The sequence below is a fragment of the Lolium rigidum genome, chromosome 6 (assembly GCF_022539505.1).
Source record: "Lolium rigidum isolate FL_2022 chromosome 6, APGP_CSIRO_Lrig_0.1, whole genome shotgun sequence".
Lineage (NCBI taxonomy): Eukaryota > Viridiplantae > Streptophyta > Magnoliopsida > Poales > Poaceae > Lolium > Lolium rigidum.
In genome coordinates, this window is record NC_061513.1 from 345943366 (window position 1) to 345962663 (window position 19298).

The window sequence follows — 19298 nt, forward strand, 5'->3', positions numbered from 1 at the left end:
TTGACTAATTAAACGTTCACGAGGTGGGATCGGTGAACGCCATTTTATTCGAACTAATTAAACAGGCACAAGTGGACGGCCCGCTCAAGTCAGGCGGACAGAAGTGAACATGTAGCGAGCACCCACGGACATGCCCAATTACAGGCTGACCCACTCCCACCACTGACCAGTGACCAGTGTCCACAATCTCTTCTCCCGTCACCGCCGCGGTCGGGAATCGCGGCAACCCTAAACCCCTAAACCCTAGTACTAGCGATGAGCTACCTAAGCCCGACCCAGACGCGCGCGCCGCTCACGGCGGCCGTGGGCGCGGAGCTCGCGCGGCTCGAGGGGCGGCTGGGGCAGTGGGCCGACCCGGACGCGCGGCAGCGGCTCGCCGGGCTCAGCGAGTCGGCGGCGGCGTGGGTGCTGCGGACGATCGGCGAGTCCCGGACGCCCGTCAAGACGCTCTCCGGCTACATCAGGCACTTGGCGGACAAGGAGGCCATGCAGCGCAACGCGAGGGGCATCCCTCCCGCCGAGAGCGCCGCCTGCAGCTCCGGCCCTTCACACGGAGGTGAGAAAGGCACTGTTTTTTTCTTTCTTTTCTTTTGGGGGTAATGTTGGGTCTGTTGGCCTGTTGATTGTGCGCAGTCCTACTATTTTTTTTTTTTTTGAAGGAAGTGCGCAGTACTACTAGAGTGTGTGGTGCAGTTAATCGTTACTTGCATTTCCGTGCTTCCCAGAATGGTGCATTTTTGGTGCCTATATAGTGATTGTGTGGGAATGCGCCTGCTCATTTTCGTGGATGTACGTGTTCATACTTCATACTCAAGGACGCTGACACATTTTTTTGGCGAAATGGATATTTTTTGTTGATTGAGTTCCACGGTTGGATTTTCTGTCCCTCTCGTTCTCTTTTGGGTAACTGGACTGGATTATGCAGATAAGTGATGCTTGGCAGTTGGCACTAGGCATTGTCAGTATGATGGTGTTGATTTCGAATATCTTTCCTAAATTCCAAATTATGAGCTCCCAACTGTTTACTAATCATTTGATTTAGCCTGCATGTCTTGCCTTTTGCAGGACCAATAACTCCTTTGCTTTCGTATATACTGTAATGTTCCTTGGACTAATCATGAAATCTTTTTGTTTTGCAGATGAATCTGTATCTGGGCCACTTCAATGTAGCGATGATCAATATGATGTTCAAAGCCCTTACCGAGAAGAAATAACTTTCGGCCTCTCAAACAATGCTGGGAGTGCCAACCAGCCAAGGCATACCGGTTCGCAAGATAATGAGGGTTCTGGCAGAGAAATTGCTCATGTGGTTCCAAACCTGTCTGCAATGGCAGCTCAGACCCCATCTGGTTGGGTGTCGTTACGAAATCAGAATGACATTCAGATTAATAGTACTATCCGAGCAATGGCTGCATTGGCTCCCGCTACGCCACCAGCTCAAGCCCTTCCCTGTATGGCAGGTGAGATCCCATCCACAATAACACCTGCTATGATGCCGGTTCCAATTCAGCCCAGTACGGTAGGTCAGAACGAATTCGGAAAGACGCCTGCTATGATGCCGGTTCCAACCCTGCCATGGATGGCAGGTGAGAACCCAGAAGCTTGGATCCGGCTCCTGAAACGGGACTATTCTCATGACCCTGCGATGACCCCTCCGGTGTGGAACCAGATACCTGTGCAGATCAGTAGTCCTGCCCGAGCAATGGCTCCCAGTGTTATGATACAGGGATATACCGCAAATATGATACCAAACAATATCCATACACCTCCAAGCAGTGTCTCCACACCAATCCATGCACGGGATATTTCAGGACCAGTTCAGGGAATTGGTGTTCCCTCTGGAAGCCCACACATCCCAGCATGGGCAGGGGTGTCAAGTCCTACAATCTATTGTTCTACATCAAATGCATCGAGGGAGAAAGCAAGTCCTCAGATGGAAGCACTGGATGGAATGGAGTTCAGGAAGATATTTATGATTTTTGCGTACCTTTCTGGGTGAGTTAGTCCACTGTTTACAGTTTTTTTTTTGGAATAAAGAACAAAGACTCTTATTTTTGACTATTAAAGAACAAAGACTTATAGTGCTTTGCAAGTACATGTTTTTTTATACTGTTAACAAACATAATCAAAACACTTCCAATTCGCCTTTTAGTCATTTGTTCTGAATAAATTTATATCTTTGAGGCAAAACTGTATTGTGTACGTGATGCTCTTTCTAAAACATCTTCAATTCAATTTACAGGAACAGGATAGAAGGTGAACTATCTGTGGACTATATTAGATCCTTGATGCCCCTTCCCCTGGTTGATTTTGAGTCACAAATCTGGAACGCATTTGGTCACAAGTATATTGATGTTTCAGACAGAGCTAAGGTTTATATCAGTACTCGTGTTTCTCTTATTTTCATAATAGGTCATCAGTGGTCAAAGATAACGCTTCCTATCATAATAGCATATAGTATATGAGTTCATTGAAACCATGTCTCCACTTGTACTTCTCAGACTCCTTAAATAACTATAGATTCAGTGAGTACCAACATTAATGTCTCCCAGTGAGAATACTGTACTACTCCCTCTAAACCAGTTTACATTTTACAAGCTTATTTCATGCTTCGAGAAAAAAATTGACCAATAATTTGGTCAACAAAATGTGAAATATATGCCACAAAAATTATACCATTGGAAACTTACTTTAATATGAATCCAATGGTACAATTTTTGTGGCATATATCTCATATTATGTTGACTAAATTCATGGTCAAAGTTTTTCTCTATGTGGTGCCCTAATAAACCGGTATGGAGGGAGTAGCATATATTTGTCTTTCCCTCTATAGTAAATGATAACATGAGGCTGATGGAATTGTCCCCCATTTCTCAACTTGATGTTTGTAGAACCTTGGTTCAGACCCAGGTACAGCAAAAATCTACCATTGTACTGTTGAGATAAGAGGGGATTCTGCAGTCAACATTTTCAAGGTTTGTGATGCTTTATGTTTTCCTGTCATTTTCATTACATGTATTGTTTAACTTTTTTCCACAGTGACCTGCTAATTGTTGTACCTGCACCTGCGAGTCGTGATTGTTGATTCTTCATGTCTATTTATTTTGTGCTTGCCTACATACTTGCACATATAGGTGTATACCACCCATGTATGCTGCCAAAGCCTTAACAAAGTGTGCATATATGTTTGTGGTCATGTGATTACAATTGCGTAACTGGTCAAATCATGCACAAGTTGCTAGTAGAAGTATGTGATCTCAATTGCATAACATGACAGATCATGCACACCATGTTAATAGAAGCACACATATTAGAAAAATGTAATACTAAATGGTTAAGGGACCAAAATTTATGTATGTTGCATACAGTGCTGAAATTCTTTACATTTTAACCTTATTTTACTGGAGGCAGGGACCATACACGGAGACTAGAAGGACTCATCTGGCAAAAGTTGTTGGTGACGACAACGTCCTCGTAGTGAAGTTTATGGGGAAATCTTCAGAAATCATGACTGATTTTGCACCTTACCATAAGGTCGCTGAAGATGGTATTGTTCTGGGTTTGCGCCGATACCAATTTTTTGGTAAGTACTCATGATCTTATAATACTATATTTGGTTTGTCAACAATATTGGCAGACTGAGGAGGGTCATACTGTAGAGATGTTTTCTACATTTCATGGCTAGACACTTTTTTTTTTGCGGGAAAGATCCAACCTACTCTATAAGTTCACAAAAGGTACAAAGCACCCCAAACATAATAAAAATTACATCGAAGTCCTTGGACCACCTAGAGACCACTATTGCTGCCAGAGCGAGCCGCTGACACGCCGCTCCCTTACCAGAGCCGGCCTGACGTCTTCGTGCATGTGCCCCTAAGGACCAGCGCCCCATAGCAGCAATCATCGCCATTGAACCCTTGAATTGATCCAAATCTTCTAACACCAAACCTATAGCAGACGTAGACTGGACGAGTTCCACCATTCCAGGGACGAATCCCCGCCCTCCTCAATGCCACCGGCGAGATGGCCGCCGATGAGGTGGAGGAGGAGGCGGGTATACCTTATTCTTGTCCTGCACAACGCCGCCATAGCCACCATAACGATGATGTCGGTTGACCAAACTCTAACTTTAGGGACCCTTCTCAGCACCGAGAGCAGGTTCGAGGTGCCCACCCCCTCCTGCCGCCGGAGTGGCTAGGAGAGGAGGCAGGGACCCATCGATTCCTGGTTGTAGACGGCGAGGATGAGGCAGATGGCGGCGGATAGTAGGGTTTCCACACTAGCCACCGCTGTTTCTTTCACCGGAGGAGATCATGGCTAGATACTTTGGTGTTAGTGAAGTGTAGTACTCCATTCTACATTTGTGCATTTCATGGAAGACATGTATGTATTGTTTGGAGGTGTATGAGATGAATCATGATTTATTTATTTGCCCGCATTGGATGAATTAATCAGGTAAAATATCATTGCATAGTAAAATATCATTGCATCCATTTTAATTTTTTAACGGATACTAGACTTGATTTGTTGAACCATGGTAGTATGATTATCACTTAAGCCACCCTTCAAGTATAATTTTCTGTATCGCCACTGAATAATACACTAATTAGTAATCCCTACCAGGACCCTAATCACCATAAATTTCAGCTTTAAGTATTAATAATGGCTAGTTATTACAAGTTGTGTCAAGGCTCCTTATGTTTCATCGCAGCTAAGTTGGTCGTGGTAGGCTGGGTGCTCGGCTTTAACTCATGCATGGTGTCTATTTTATAGTTTACAAAGATGGAGGAAAAGAAGAGAAAATTAAAGAAGAAAGAAAAAATGGGGGAAACGAGAAATGCACTTCAGCTGTGAGATGCTACTTTGTTCGCACTGAGTCAGGATGGAAGATGGATGAACCTTATATACTCTCTGGTAAAACAATCAGTCAGGCCCGCAAAATATTCATGCATGTACATACGGCTCCCACCTTGGCGAAGTATATGACCAGGTCTTTTCTTCTGAACTTGTTGAATAGTACCAGTTAATTGATGTATCGTGGGTATGTCTTCTCTAGTTTTTTCTGGGCTATGTTGATGCTGATGTATGGTTGCTGCTACCATGATAGGAGTATTTTAGAAAAAAAAGCAAGAAGAGGCATTTCAGAAGGCTCAAATTTCATTGAGATACGCTTGTACAACTGGCTAGGTTTCTATTTCCTGGTTCCTTAATGTTGGTGCTATTGAACTGCTAAAGGCTCTAAACAGGAAAAGAAACTAATTGTCAATGATATTTACTCTCGCCATGGTTGCTTCTGTAGTCTCTCTTTCTCCCCCCTCTCTCTGATTCAAATTTGTGTTCTTTAATTCAATGTTACAGGTTTGCGTTAATACTATCCAAAACTATTACATTGGAGGTTAATTTGTCAGCGGTTCATGTTATACAGCTAGATGACAAACCTTGCAGCGTAATTCTCTTGCTCCACTCTGGTATCTGTTCTTCTTTCTAGAATTTAAAATTGATCTTAGTGCAATACTTTAGGATGAACATGGCTGCATTGTTGTTCAAGATGGGGAGCCTTTAATTCATACGGATGGAACTGGCATTATATCCGAAGATTTAGCCATGAAATGCTCCGCAAGTATCCCCGAGAAAAATTGTTTGAAGTCACAGGTTTGTGTACTTGCCACTGTCATGACTTGCACCTTGATAGAGTTTTACGTGGAACTTAGTTATGATCTTACGTAGATATTTTTACTTTACTGAAAAAATTTGGGTTTCCCTGATGCATAATATTACCATCCAATTACATTTCCTCTATAATTTCCCTGTCCTGGAATATCATGCTCTTCAGATTACTGCAAGAATAGCTAATGGCAGTATTTTATTCCAACTCTTCGGGCGTAATTTTCTTATTGCTTTATTATGGCTTATGCAGGATATTGTGCCTAGTGATGAAACACCTATGGTGGTGTCTTCACGTACGAAGAGGTGTCGGTCTATGGCGGTATCACCACTGAATCTGTGCCACAGTGTTCTGATTTACGTTCTGAATGTGTTACCAGTTTAACTAATAGGTTTATTTTTCTGATCTGTTCTTTTTCTCTAGCCTCTTCTTACGCAGTTCCGTATGTTCTATAAAGGGGCAGCTGTTAAGGGAACTGTCCTTGTTGACAGAAGGGTACGCATTAAGAGTTCTATTCTTCTAGACATTATGCAACTCAGAATTCTAAAAATGTAGTTTTTGCGCAAGGGGTTGTTCTGGCTTCACAACTTTTGAGCATCTATACACATGCATCTTCCTTCTACAGTTATAGCAAGATCGTCTTAACTTTATTATGTGTATGGCAATTCATCTTATTTTGCATGATATATGAACTCATCTTCCAAGCAGAGCAATGAAGCAGTTATCTGTTTCTCATTTAGGATAGACAGATTAGACAAGCAATTTCCCTTCTGCAATCCCATCATGTTACCAACATCAGTTGACCACTAGTTTGGTTCATGTTGATACTCAACATCGTGGATACCGGCTTGGTTGACTGTCTGTCATGATTCATTGCTATATACGTACAATATTACTCATTTGCTATATAATTTTGAAGTTTCGGTCATGCGTTTTACTATCTTATCTTGCTAAAACCTTTGAGCATTCTTTGTAAGAATATCTTTATTTTCTTTTGCAGCTTCCTCCTGGAACTATTCTTGTACGCCCATCAATGATAAAGATAAAATCTGATCCAGAATTATGTGGTGTACATTCCATCAGCTCTTTGGAACTGATGAAAATGAAAACAGATCCAAAATTAAATCGTGTCCAGTCCGTCAACTCTTTGGAAATAGTTACAACAAGGTACACCAAGAAACTTTGAGTTCTGTTAATGGATTTAAGTACTAATTACATACTTAGGCTGTGTTCGGAAATGGTCCAGCTTCGTAAAAAAATCCGTCTTTCCAGCTTCCCAGGAGATTCCAGCTTCGCAGGTTTTTTTGTTTTTTGTTTTTTGAGAAAGGGCTTCGCAGGTGGAGCAGCGAACGTTCGGGACTGCTCCATACACGTCTGTTTTTGTAACCGTAAAGCTGCTCAAAGTATTTATTTATGACTCAGGTGGCATTACATATTAAATGCAGTAACCAAGTGAAATTATTTTGGTACAACTCACTGGAATTTTGTGCGGCCACATCATTTGTCTCATATTTCAAAGTCTCTCTCATGGATTGAAGCAAGTCTCTCCTAGGTTTTAGTTTCTCCTTCATAGCAGCAGTGGCGGAGCTTAACAAAAAAAACAGGGGGGGGGTGAAAGATAAAATCTCAATGTTTGGGGGGGGGGCGAAATGCTAAATTTTCTGCATCTAAACACTCCCTACAAAAATTTCTTCACAACTTTGCAAAAAACTGGGGGGGGGGGGGTGACTTACATTAAGCTCCGCCGGTGGCTACAAGGATAACCATTAGAAACTGTATGTTGCAGTATCAAGAAAAATCTTTCAATTTAAAGAAAAAAAAATAGGAACCAACAGAGATCTTCTAACTTTCACGTTTCAGGAAGATACTCCTAGGTTTGAACTGTATTAGATCCCTTTCAAAGGAGAGTAGATGCATGCTTGGGTTCTGTGGACAATGTGTCATAAAAAAAGATATTTTTTGGTTTATTATACATTTATTTTACTATTTCACCAAGAAATCCTCCTTTCTTCTTGGTTTAAAATCTTAATGAAACACACTGGTGAGTCCCGTGACTAGCCTGTTGAGTTTAGCCTGAGCGGTGTAACTTGAAAATCAGGAGAAATATAAACTATGTTTCGTTGACGGCCAAGCATGCTGTTTTAGCTAAGACAAGTTACACTTACCTTTGCTCAATAGTCTAAACATGCATTTTTGTGAGTTTGTTGGTGCATGATACTTGATGTTAGCATTTGGTGGGACTGAGGTCGAGTCCTCATAGTTGGCTTGGTTAAGTATCGATGCGAAGTTGATATGGAAGTACGAGTACAAGTACTTTCTTTCCACAAGGAGCACAACAGCTGAAGCTATTTGATGAGGAACAAACATATTAATTTTCTTTTTGCTCACTAGTAATATCCTTGTTTATTTCCTCAGCAATCATCCCAAGAGGACATCAACATCAAGATACTTAATTGCACTACTTTACTATGGAGGAGTTAAAGCAGAGTACTTTATGGAACTTCTACATGATGCAGTTGAAGGGGCAGCGAATGCTCGCTATAGTTACGATGACGCACTTAAACGTAAGCTTTAAGTATGGTGGTTGCATTCTTAATGCACTGCATTTTTTACAAATTGGAACCAATATGTGCTTCTCTTTGTTCTATCTTATTTTGCAAGTTCTGACAGTCTGCCATTGATTTTTACCTGCTTGCATTTGAAACATACCATTCTTCATCTGGTTCTTACAGTTGCGTTTATCTATGCTGACATGGAAGACTCCATGTCGGCACGAATGATTCTCTCTGGAGTCCCACTAGAAGATGCATATTTGCAATCTAGACTGGCTACCATGTCTCAGCTGGAAAGGAAATGATTCAAGGAAGGAAAACTACCAATCGATGATTGCTTTTATTTGATGGGTACCACAGATCCTACAGGGAAACTCAGACCCAATGAAGTTTGTGTGATACTGTAAGTGACAGAAAATACTCATTCGCATGTGAATTCCTTTTGAATTCTATTTTGTGTATGTTTCAGTGATCCCTAATTTACTGGCCACCTTTAGAAATTTCTGAAGATATTTCTGTTTTATGATAATTAAGTTTTAATAAGAAACCTCAGTCAGGGAAACAAGTGCCTTTAAATTTTCTGCAGAAGAAGCTTTTTTGTTCACTATATTCAAAATTCTTGTTGATTAAAATCATATGTTAACACATTTGTGCGCTCGATGGCAAGCCTGCGCCCTGCGGTACATGAGGATCTCAGTCCACATTTTTTTCAGCCTGTATAGTCTTGAGGGGGTACTGTAACAGCATTATTCCTTTCAGTTGGTAATATTTGGACTAACCTGACATCATATATTCAGTATAAGGGAGGTTGAGACATTTGATTTGTGTGGCTATTTGTAAATAAGGATTTTTTTAAGAGATATTGTGAACTCCATTAGGATTTCGATCTCGCAGGACATATTTTGAACTTCCATCTATAAGCAGGTCATAGGATCCTATAAAACATCCACTATGCTGCAGTCATTATATAGTGGAGCATTACTGATGTTTGAAAGCAGTTCTTCTTTTAATTTTTCCCTTTGTTAATCACTTTATCTGTTTTTAAACAGTGAGAATGGACAATATTCTGGAAAAGTGCTTGTCTATAAACATCCTGGGTTGCACTTCGGGGATATACATGTCTTCACATCAAGGTATATTGAGGATATAGGGAATGCAGTGGGGTGTTCAAGATATGCTTTACTTTTCCCTACGACTGGGCCACGATCTTCGGCCGATGAGATGGCCAATAGCGACCATGATGGGGACATGTTCTGGGTCTCGATAAACGCACAGGTCAGTTGTTTGCTGGTTGACACTATGCTTGACTTTTTCAAAAAAAACATTGTTTTGGATGGCCAATTTAAAACCTCAAGAACCAAAGTGGCCCTTCTTTTTGCGAGAAAAAAGATCCACTTTGGTCTTACCCTAATAACATTACACTATATTCATGTTCTACCATTGATACTATCTGTTGCTTATATTAGTGTAGTTTTTGGGAGAAAATAGTTTCTGGTTGGGCAGACCCCTTCAGGTCCTCCACACCCTCATATATATATAGCTGAACTAGGTACATGTTAACTAGTACAGTGGAATACTCTAGAATCTGGTAGGACACTAGTCTAGACTACAACATTCACTGGAATGTTCCAGGCACTCCTAGGACAGCACTAATATACTATTACTCCCTGGAATATTCTGGGCTCTCCTAGGACAGTCTCCAACACTCCCCCTCAAGATGGATGATAGATATCTATCATTCCCATCTTGTTACAAGCTGAACTACACTCTTTATTTCCTAATCCTTTAGTTAAACAGTCTGCAATTTGTTTGCTAGAGGTTACATGACTTATCTTAATTATACCGTTATCCAACTTCTCCTTTATGAAGAAGCGATCAATCTCCACATGCTTGGTTCTATCATGTTGAACAGGATTGTTTGCGATGTTGATTGCCGACTTGTTGTCACACCACAAATTTAAACGGCCTTTCCTCAACAGTTTCAGTTCTGAAAGAAGATTCCTCACCCATAACATCTCACTCAAACCTTGCGACATAGCTCTATATTCAGCTTCAGCTGTTGACTTTGAAACCACTGGCTGCTTCTTACTTCGCCATGACACTAAATTTCCCCCGACAAACACACAATAACCAGATGTTGATCTCCTATCATCCAAGCAACTTGCCCAGTCAGCATCACAATACCCATCCACATTTAGATGACCATTCCTTTTGAACCATAGTCCCTTTCCTGGACTACCTTTCAAGTACCGGAGGATTTGGTTGACCGCATCTAAGTGTCCGCTTCTAGGATCATGCATGTATCTGCTCACTACACTCACAGCATATGAAATATCAGGTCTCGTGTGACATAGATAGATGAGCCTTCCAACAAGCTTCTGGTACTTCTCTTTGTTCACCGGTTCCCCAGATTCGGCGCATAATTTATGGTTTTGATCAATAGGTGTTGATGCAACCCGACACCCAAGCATGCCTGTGTCACTAAGCAAGTCCAATACATACTTTCGCTGGGAGAGAACAATCCCTTTGGGGGATCTAGCAATTTCTATGCCAAAAAAGTACTTGAGTTGGCCAAGATCCTTTACCTCAAATTCCTTGCGTAGGCTGTCTTTCAATCGTGATATCTCCACCTCATCATCTCCGGTGATTATGATATCATCAACATATACGGCAAGGATTGTAATCTTGCTATTTGAGTGCCGATAGAATACCGTATGATCCCCATTACACTCGCTTATATCTCATAGCACATATAACTCATCTAAATCTATCAAACCATGCCCGTGGAGATTGCTTAAGGCCGTATAGAGATTTTCTCAACCTGCATACCTTTCCGGATGTTCTAGGAGTGGAGAAACCAGGTGGGATATCCATGTATACTTCCTCCTTTAAATCTCCATGCAAGAATGCATTCTTGACATCCAACTGATGCAAAGGCCACCCGAAGTTAGTTGCACATGAGATTAGGATCCTCACCGTGTTCATCTTTGCCACCGGCGCAAGTCTCATCATAGTCAATCCCATATGTCTGACTATATCCTCTTGCAACTAGTCTTGCCTTGTACCTTTCAATTTTCCCTTCTGGATTTTGTTTCACGGTGTAGATCCATTTACACCCAACAGCTCTCTTTCCTGCTGGAAGATGTACAAGTTCCCAAGTTTTATTCCCAAGTACTTTGCCCCAACGAAACAGTGAGGTTGTCAATCTCACCGGCTTGCTGTAACAAAGGATTAACCGTATTGTGTGGAAGATGATTGTTTGCAGAGAAAACAGTAAAAACAAGTATTGCAGCAGATTTGTATTTCAAGTATTAAAGAATGGACCGGGGTCCACAGTTCACTAGAGGTGTCTCTCCCATAAGATAAAAGCATGTTGGGTGAACAAATTACAGTCGGGCAATTGACAAATAGAGAGGGCATAACAATGCACATACATGACATGATAAGTATAGTGAGATTTAATTGGGCATTACGACAAAGTACATAGACCGCCATCCAACCGCATCTATGCCTAAAAAGTCCACCTTCAGGTTATCATCCGAACCCCTCCAGTATTAAGTTGCTAACAACAGACAATTGCATTAAGTATGGTGCGTAATGTAATCAACAACTACATCCTCGGACATAGCGCCAATGTTTTATCCCTAGTGGCAACGAGCACAACACAACCTTAGAACTTTCTCGTCACTCGTCCCGAGTGTCAATGCAGGCATGAACCCACTATCGAGCATAAATACTCCCTCTTGGAGTTAAAAGTAAAAACTTGGCCAGAGCCTCTACTAGTAACGGAGAGCATGCAAGATCATAAACAACACATATGTAATAACTTGATAATTAACATGACATGGTATTCTCTATCCATCGGATCCCGACAAACACAACATATAGAATTACAGATAGATGATCTTGATCATGTTAGGTAGCTCACAAGATCCAACAATGAAGCACAATGAGGAGAAGACAACCATCTAGCTACTGCTATGGACCCATAGTCCAGGGGTGAACTACTCACTCATCACTCCGGAGGCGACCATGGCGGTGTAGAGTCCTCCGGGAGATGAATCCCCTCTCCGGCAGGGTGCCGGAGGAGATCTCCAGAATCCCCCGAGATGGGATCGGCGGCGGCGGCGTCTCAGTAAGGTTTTCCGTATCGTGGTTTTTCGCATCAGGGGTTTCGCGACGGAGGCTTTAAGTAGGCGGAAGGGCAGAGTCGGGGGCCTGACGAGGGGGGCACACCATAGGGCGGCGCGGGCCCCCCCTTGGCCGCACCGCCTTATGGTGTCGCCACCTCGTGGCCCCACTTCGTATGTTCTTCGGTCTTCTGGAAGCTCCGTGGAAAAATAGGCCCCCGGGTCTTCGTTTCGTCCAATTCCGAGAATATTTCGTTACTAGGATTTCTGAAACCAAAAACAGCAGAAAACAGGAACTGGCACTTCAGCATCTAGTTAATAGGTTAGTTCCAGAAAATGCACGAATATGACATAAAGTGTGCATAAAACATGTAGGTATCATCAATAATATGGCATAGAACATAAGAAATTATCGATACGTCGGAGACGTATCAGTCCCCTACTCACATAGGATGTTCTAGTGTGTTTCCCAAACTCACAAGCATCACACACTAATTTGTTTTTATCCACCCCACACATCACATCAGGCACAACCTTATACATTTTATCAAAAGACAAATTTCCCATTCTACAATGTTGAAGCATCACCATGGCTTCCTTCTCTCCCGCAGTTGCTGCTAGTACAGTACATACTGCATCGTTTGTCACCTCCCGGTCCATATACCACAGTCCCTTATGCCTGGTTCCGGTCCCAAGCCTCTCTCCATTCAGCCTTTCCTGAATTAAACACATCTTGCGGTCAAGCATTACACGACAATCTATATCATCAACCAAGGCACTCAATGAAATAAGGCTTACGGGAAAGGCAGGAACGTGAAGGACAGAAGATAACTTAATTGCGGGAGTGCACTGAACTGTTCCAACTCCTATGATGGGCTGAGAGGTTCCATCGGCAGTTTGAATAGTTTCTTTATGTGAGGGTGGATATTGGGTGTAAGAATCGAACTCTTTGAATGTGCCCGTAACATGCTTTGATGCACTAGAATCTAATATCCAATTTGAACAAGACTTATGCAAAGATGTAGATGCATGGGCATAATTACCTTCATCGGTGTAGGCAAGGTGAGCGAACTTGTCGAAGCTGAAGTCCCCATAACCGCCATCATTAGTCACATTTGCTTCCTTCTTTGGCTCTTCATGAGATGTGCCCGAGGATTCTTCTTCGGAGAATGCCACATTTGCTCTAGGGCCACTTGAGTATCCTCGGCCTCGGCCTCTGCCTCTGCTTAATCCGTCTCTATTATATCCTCTTCCTCTACCCCGAATTCCCCTGCGTGGGGCTGTGCAATTTCGGCTCAAATGACCATTCTCACCACAGTTGAAGCAGTCCCTAGTCTCCAAGCTTTGGGTTACAACGAAGGCTGGACGAGATGGAGTTGTTGTGTTGCTCTTTGTCAACTTCAATCTGACCTCTTCCTGTGCGATCGCTGCTATGGCATCCTCTAGAGTGGGAAGTGAAGGCTGATGATACAATGCAGCACGTCTTCCCTCGAACTCAGAGTTTAGGCCTTTCAGAAATTTCATCACTCGCCTGCGTTCAATCCACTTTCTAGTGCAGCAATGCAATCTGCATGATGGAGCTCCAGAGGATCATAGTGATCTAAATCAGCCCACAAATGCTGCAGCTCAGCGACATACTCCATCACAGACTTGTCCTCTTGTCTCAGTTCACTCAGTCTCTCCTCTGTTTCAGCCATCAACATTACATTCCCTTCACCTGAATACAATTTCTTTAAGGTCTTCCATACTTCAGCTGCACTAGAGAGGATCTCCACAGATGCTGCAATTGTTGGGGATAAGGAATTTAACAGCCACGCAACAATCAGCGAACTAGTAGTACTCCACACCTTCCATTTTGGAGATGTCTTGTCCCCTGGCTCGGCTGCTTCACCCTCAACATAGCTCTCCAAGTCTTTAGTCCTTAAGATGAGCAAAACCCTTCTTGACCAGCTCAAATAGTTTTTTACGCCTTCCAACTTGATCTCATTGGATGGCAGTTCAATCTTCTGGGTCTGCTCTGAAACTGTACTATGTGATGATAATACACCACCTGCCTTGGCTGTGAGAAGCTCGGCCAATTTCTCAAGTGTCTTCTCCAATCCTTGATTTTCCCCCATGATCTGAACAATCACAACGCCTCAGAGAAATGCAAATCAGGTGCACACCTATTCCCTGCAACCACCTGCAGCTACCACTCAGGTTCCTCTTCCAGATAATGCCCCTCTGCTTCCTCTCCTAGCCACAGCCGCACACACACTAGCTCCAATCAGCTCTTCTCTCCTCTTCCACTCCGCTCCAGGACAGTGCTCGGCTGCTGTTCCTCCTAACGATTCTCTTTACCGGGGGCTCCACCAACTGATACTTCACCTGCAGAACTTCTGCATCTGGGCTTCTCCTTCCTCCTCCTGCTTCCAGCCAGCACACGCCCCAGCTCTAGCTCCTACACTTGTGCCAGCAGCCACCCAGCGTTGCCTCCAGCTCTGATACCATGTAAATTTTTGGGAGAAAATAGTTTCTGGTTGTGCAGACCCCTTCAGGTCCTCCACACCCTCATATATATATATAGCTGAACTAGGTACATGTTAACTAGTACAGTGGAATACTCTAGAATCTGGTAGGACACTAGCCTTGACTACAACATTCACTGGAATGTTCCAGGCACTCCTAGGACAGCACTAATATACTATTACTCCCTGGAATATTCTCGGCTCTCCTAGGACAGTCTCCAACAATTAGTCATGCCTTGCAATAGCTGCAATACATTGTTTCAAAAATGTATTGCGTAATTTGACTCCAATTTTGAACTTTGACTGTAAATTTCTTGTAAAATGTTATGCTAAATGTAAAAATTCACAATCCTAAGAAAGTGTTTTTTATATGAATAGTATGGGCGCAATGCACATATTCTCTTTTGAACAAACATATTATTTGATTACTTGTTGGTCAATGCACGAATGTTGAACAGTCAAAGTATGCCCTACATTTGAACAGAGGGAGTATATATAGTTATATACATCTGCCATGCATGCTTCGTTATTAAACAGGCCATTATCGGATGTCCCCTGAGGAACAACAGGCCATTATAGCTTCATCACGTCAATTGTATCTTTGTTGTAGGAATGTTGTATAAATATATATGGGTTTCAATGTTGTATAAATAACACTTTATGTTGTCTTTCAACCTCTCAAAGAATGAGCCACTCACTACAATTTTTTTTCCAGTTACTACAGCAGTTCAAGCCTTCTAACCCGTGGATTCAAAAGATTAAGCCAAAGAAGCCTAACCAAAGGTGTCCTCAGAGTTTTAATGAGTTGGAACTCGAGAGAAAACTATTTCATGATTTCCTGAAAGCAAGATTTGCACGCAGGTATTCATATCAAGTTGTAGTTTTTTTTCTAATGTATGCTAATAATCATCACGAGCTCTGGTTTCCGAACACACTTAAGCATATACCCAACACTAGCAAATAATTTGATACTGGAAATAAATTTGCAGCGTTAATCTCATTCATTAGACAACAAATTTAGTTACGGCATTATAATGCTATAAGTTAGCGACCATAATCGGTAGCATGTATCTGGCCAGCTACCTACCGCACGGAAATTTACCGCATTCAGGTCGGGATCCTCTCCCCCCCGGTGAAAATTCAAAAAAAAAAAAAAACCTACCGCACGGTTCCACGGACATGAAACTGGGGGTCAGTGTATGTTATAATAACAGTGATGAGAAAGATAAACACGATGAATTTGACTTCTTTACTTTCCTTGAATTTGACGTCACTTATTGTCTTATTCTTCTAACCTTGACTAGGTCAACACAGATATTGGATTCTGCACTATGCAGGATTAACTGATCCCAAACACAACTCGAACCCGAGTAATTCATGACGATATTTATTCCTATGTGCAACTACCGCTCCTAGCCTTTTTCTCCAATACGTTAAGTTGGACAAATAAGCTCTACTCTTGTGGACAAATAATGACCCTGTTGATGAAATGAGAAAATACCAAAGCTAACAAGTGTGTATATGGAAATATGAAAATTAGAAATTTGGGAATACCTGATGCTCAACATAAGTTATATAAAAAACTTGTATTTCACATAAGGTGATAAGTATTACCATAACACATCAATAGGCTTTTAGAGTCCTAGTCTTTGACAGCCACACACTGCAACCTAATTTTTAGTTCCAGAGGGAGTTGATGTTGCAGAAAATGTCTTCCCAAATAGACGAGGAGGAAGCCAGGGGCATTATGAGGGCATAAATTTTTTCACTTGCATGTGCTGCTTGTGCATTTTGATAGGTGAAAAATGTTATATCGCCATCTTTGGTGTGAATTAATTCTTACATATCTGTATGCCTTCTAGGAAACTTTTCGAATCCATGTTATCAGTCTCGTTGAGTATGTTGTTATTATGTGACTGCACTCCATGGAATGTATTCCTTGCATCCTGAGTATGCACTATGACTTCACTTCAGTTTCCTTTTATATTTTTGATCGGTGTAAATTCATAAGTGCAAATTCCATTATCATACTCATAATGTAAAACATGACTGTTTTTAGCTCTAGAAGGTATGAGGAATTTGTATTTTGCTGAAAAGGGAATGTTTCTCAAAAGAGTTGAATGCCCTATTTATTACAGCCAGTTGAGGTATTTGCATTGGTTCATTTGTATTCCACCTGGCCACCTTTTGTTAGTATCCCATCTAGAAAAATAAAGCTTGAGTTTTGTGTGATTTAATCATTATGTTCTGGATATCTGCTGTATGAGTATACAACTTTTTACTGTTGTATGATCTAATACTTATTCGATTTTTTCTTCCTTCAGTTCTTCACTTAGCACTGCAGCAGATAGTTGGTTAGTATATATGGACCGACTCATAACAGATGACCTTGATGAAGACGAAAGGAAAGTGTTAGAGAAAAAGATGGAGAAGTTAGTTGATCTTTATTATTTGGCTCTGGATGCTCCAAAGACCGGGATGAAGGTTAATTCTAGTTTCGATTATACACAGTTTGTAGTTTCAAATGCTTATATGTAAAGAATCATGAGTACCCACTCTTCATGTTATTAGTTATTGTTCTATTTTCGAGTATACACAGTGGCATTTGTCCTTTTATTCTCTTCTTTTCTCCTCTTGATGATTCTGCTATTTTTAATATTCCAAATGAATTATGTAGCATGCAGTGTGTTTCATTACCTTTAGAATCAAATTTCAAATTCAAAATGTATTACAAGAAACAAAAAGATATGTTTTCTGTCAAACAGTGGCATTTGTCCTTTTATTCTCTCCCTTTCCCCTCTTGATGATTTACAATCTGTAGATTCTGCTATTTTTTTTTGTTACTCTTAGCATGGAATCAGTTGAATTTTACATAGCCAGAGTGAATGGCTAGATTTTTTTTATTGAAGTCTACATGTTAATTTGGTTTCTTAAACTAAATTTGATTACGTGAGTGCACCACAGAGGGCGATTGGTACTTCAGTAGCATATGTTGTGTTATTTGATACTTCAGTAGCATATGTTGTGTTATTTGATACATGCGAATCATATTATACTTGAGCAACTTAAGCTTCTTCTGATCATCTTTCTTCCCTCTCAACAGATCAGTGTCCCTTCTGAGCTGATAGCAAAAAAGTATCCACACTTCATGGATCGGAAGCAATGCTACCATTCCAAATCCATACTGGGCAGAATCTATGATAAAGCAGTTAAAGTGCAATCTGAGAATGTTGGACCAATCGGTAAGTTACTTGGATCATCTCTTTCTTGTCGCCAACGGTTTTATTCAGTTTAGTTGCAGTTTTTTTCTTCGAAAATACAGCCTGGAAGGTGTATCAATCACATAGAATGGATGACAAAGGCATCAACAACGCCAAAGAAGGCTATTTTGCTGCCAACACGAGGTGGCAGCTCCTCTAATTAACAAAGCAATTAATCTCCTACAGTAGACAGTATATTGGTTTTTGCATATTTTGTACTGTACCGAATGTTCATATGGATCTCTGGGTTGATGGTGAACAACATGTAGCCTCACAATAGGTTAGAGTATTCCTAGAGTTAAGCTCGTTACAATCACGTTTGGAATAGCTGGCCTTTGGGGGTGCTCACATGAGCATATTCCCACCTCGAAAAAAAGAGAGCATATTTTCCATTCAAAATGTGATATGATGGTGCCTAAAATAACTGCTGCTTTGTTTCTTTTTTCTTTTGTTATAATCAGAAATATCGTTGGACCCACGTTTCAAGGAAAGGGATACTTCAAAATGCAAGCCCTTCTGGACACGTCATTACAAAGAGTACTGTAAAGACAGTGGGCCACTAGCTGAAATACAGGATAAGGAAGAAGTGGAGTTAAAGTTTAGTGAACTGTACCACAAGTACAAGCATGTAAGCTCCCAATCTTCTGCTGAATTACCCAATTATATACCTGAGGCTCCTACCAACATCCTGAAATGGCATAATTGTTCTGCAGATACTCTACCATGCAGCTGAATTTGAGCAAACCCCAAGGGATCTGAAAGATGTGTTTGATGAGGCATGCGCGATTTATCAAATCGTCTATGAGAGTGCAGTGGCTGCTAAAAAACCCGGGAAATGCAGCTTCGCGTGGAAAGTCGCAGGGCACGCGCTATGCCATTTCTTAGCCCTCCAGACCGAGGGCGACAAGGTGCTTGTGCCGCTGTCTGTTGCTAAGAATCTTCTGGTGAAGGGTCGCAAGAAGTAGCAGCAAGGGGCTGTGAATTTGACTACGTGTTGTATAAAGAAGGTAGGTATCTATTGTGGCAGTAATATTAGGGTGTATATTTCAAGCTGATGTATTAACTGTAGGCTGTATTTATACCTGCTTGAAGCAGCTACATGTTGTGCTCTCGAGGTGCATGATATGTGTCATCAACAGTGTGTGTCGTGTCTAGGTACATCTATGTGTAATAAGATATGACAT

The 19298-nt window shown here is 41.5% G+C and overlaps 1 pseudogene; it reads left to right on the forward strand.

Annotated features, from left to right (window-relative positions):
• The first annotated feature begins 255 nt into the window (after window positions 1-255).
• On the forward strand, window positions 256-19079 carry LOC124664918 (annotated as a pseudogene).
• The last annotated feature ends 219 nt before the right edge of the window (window positions 19080-19298 follow it).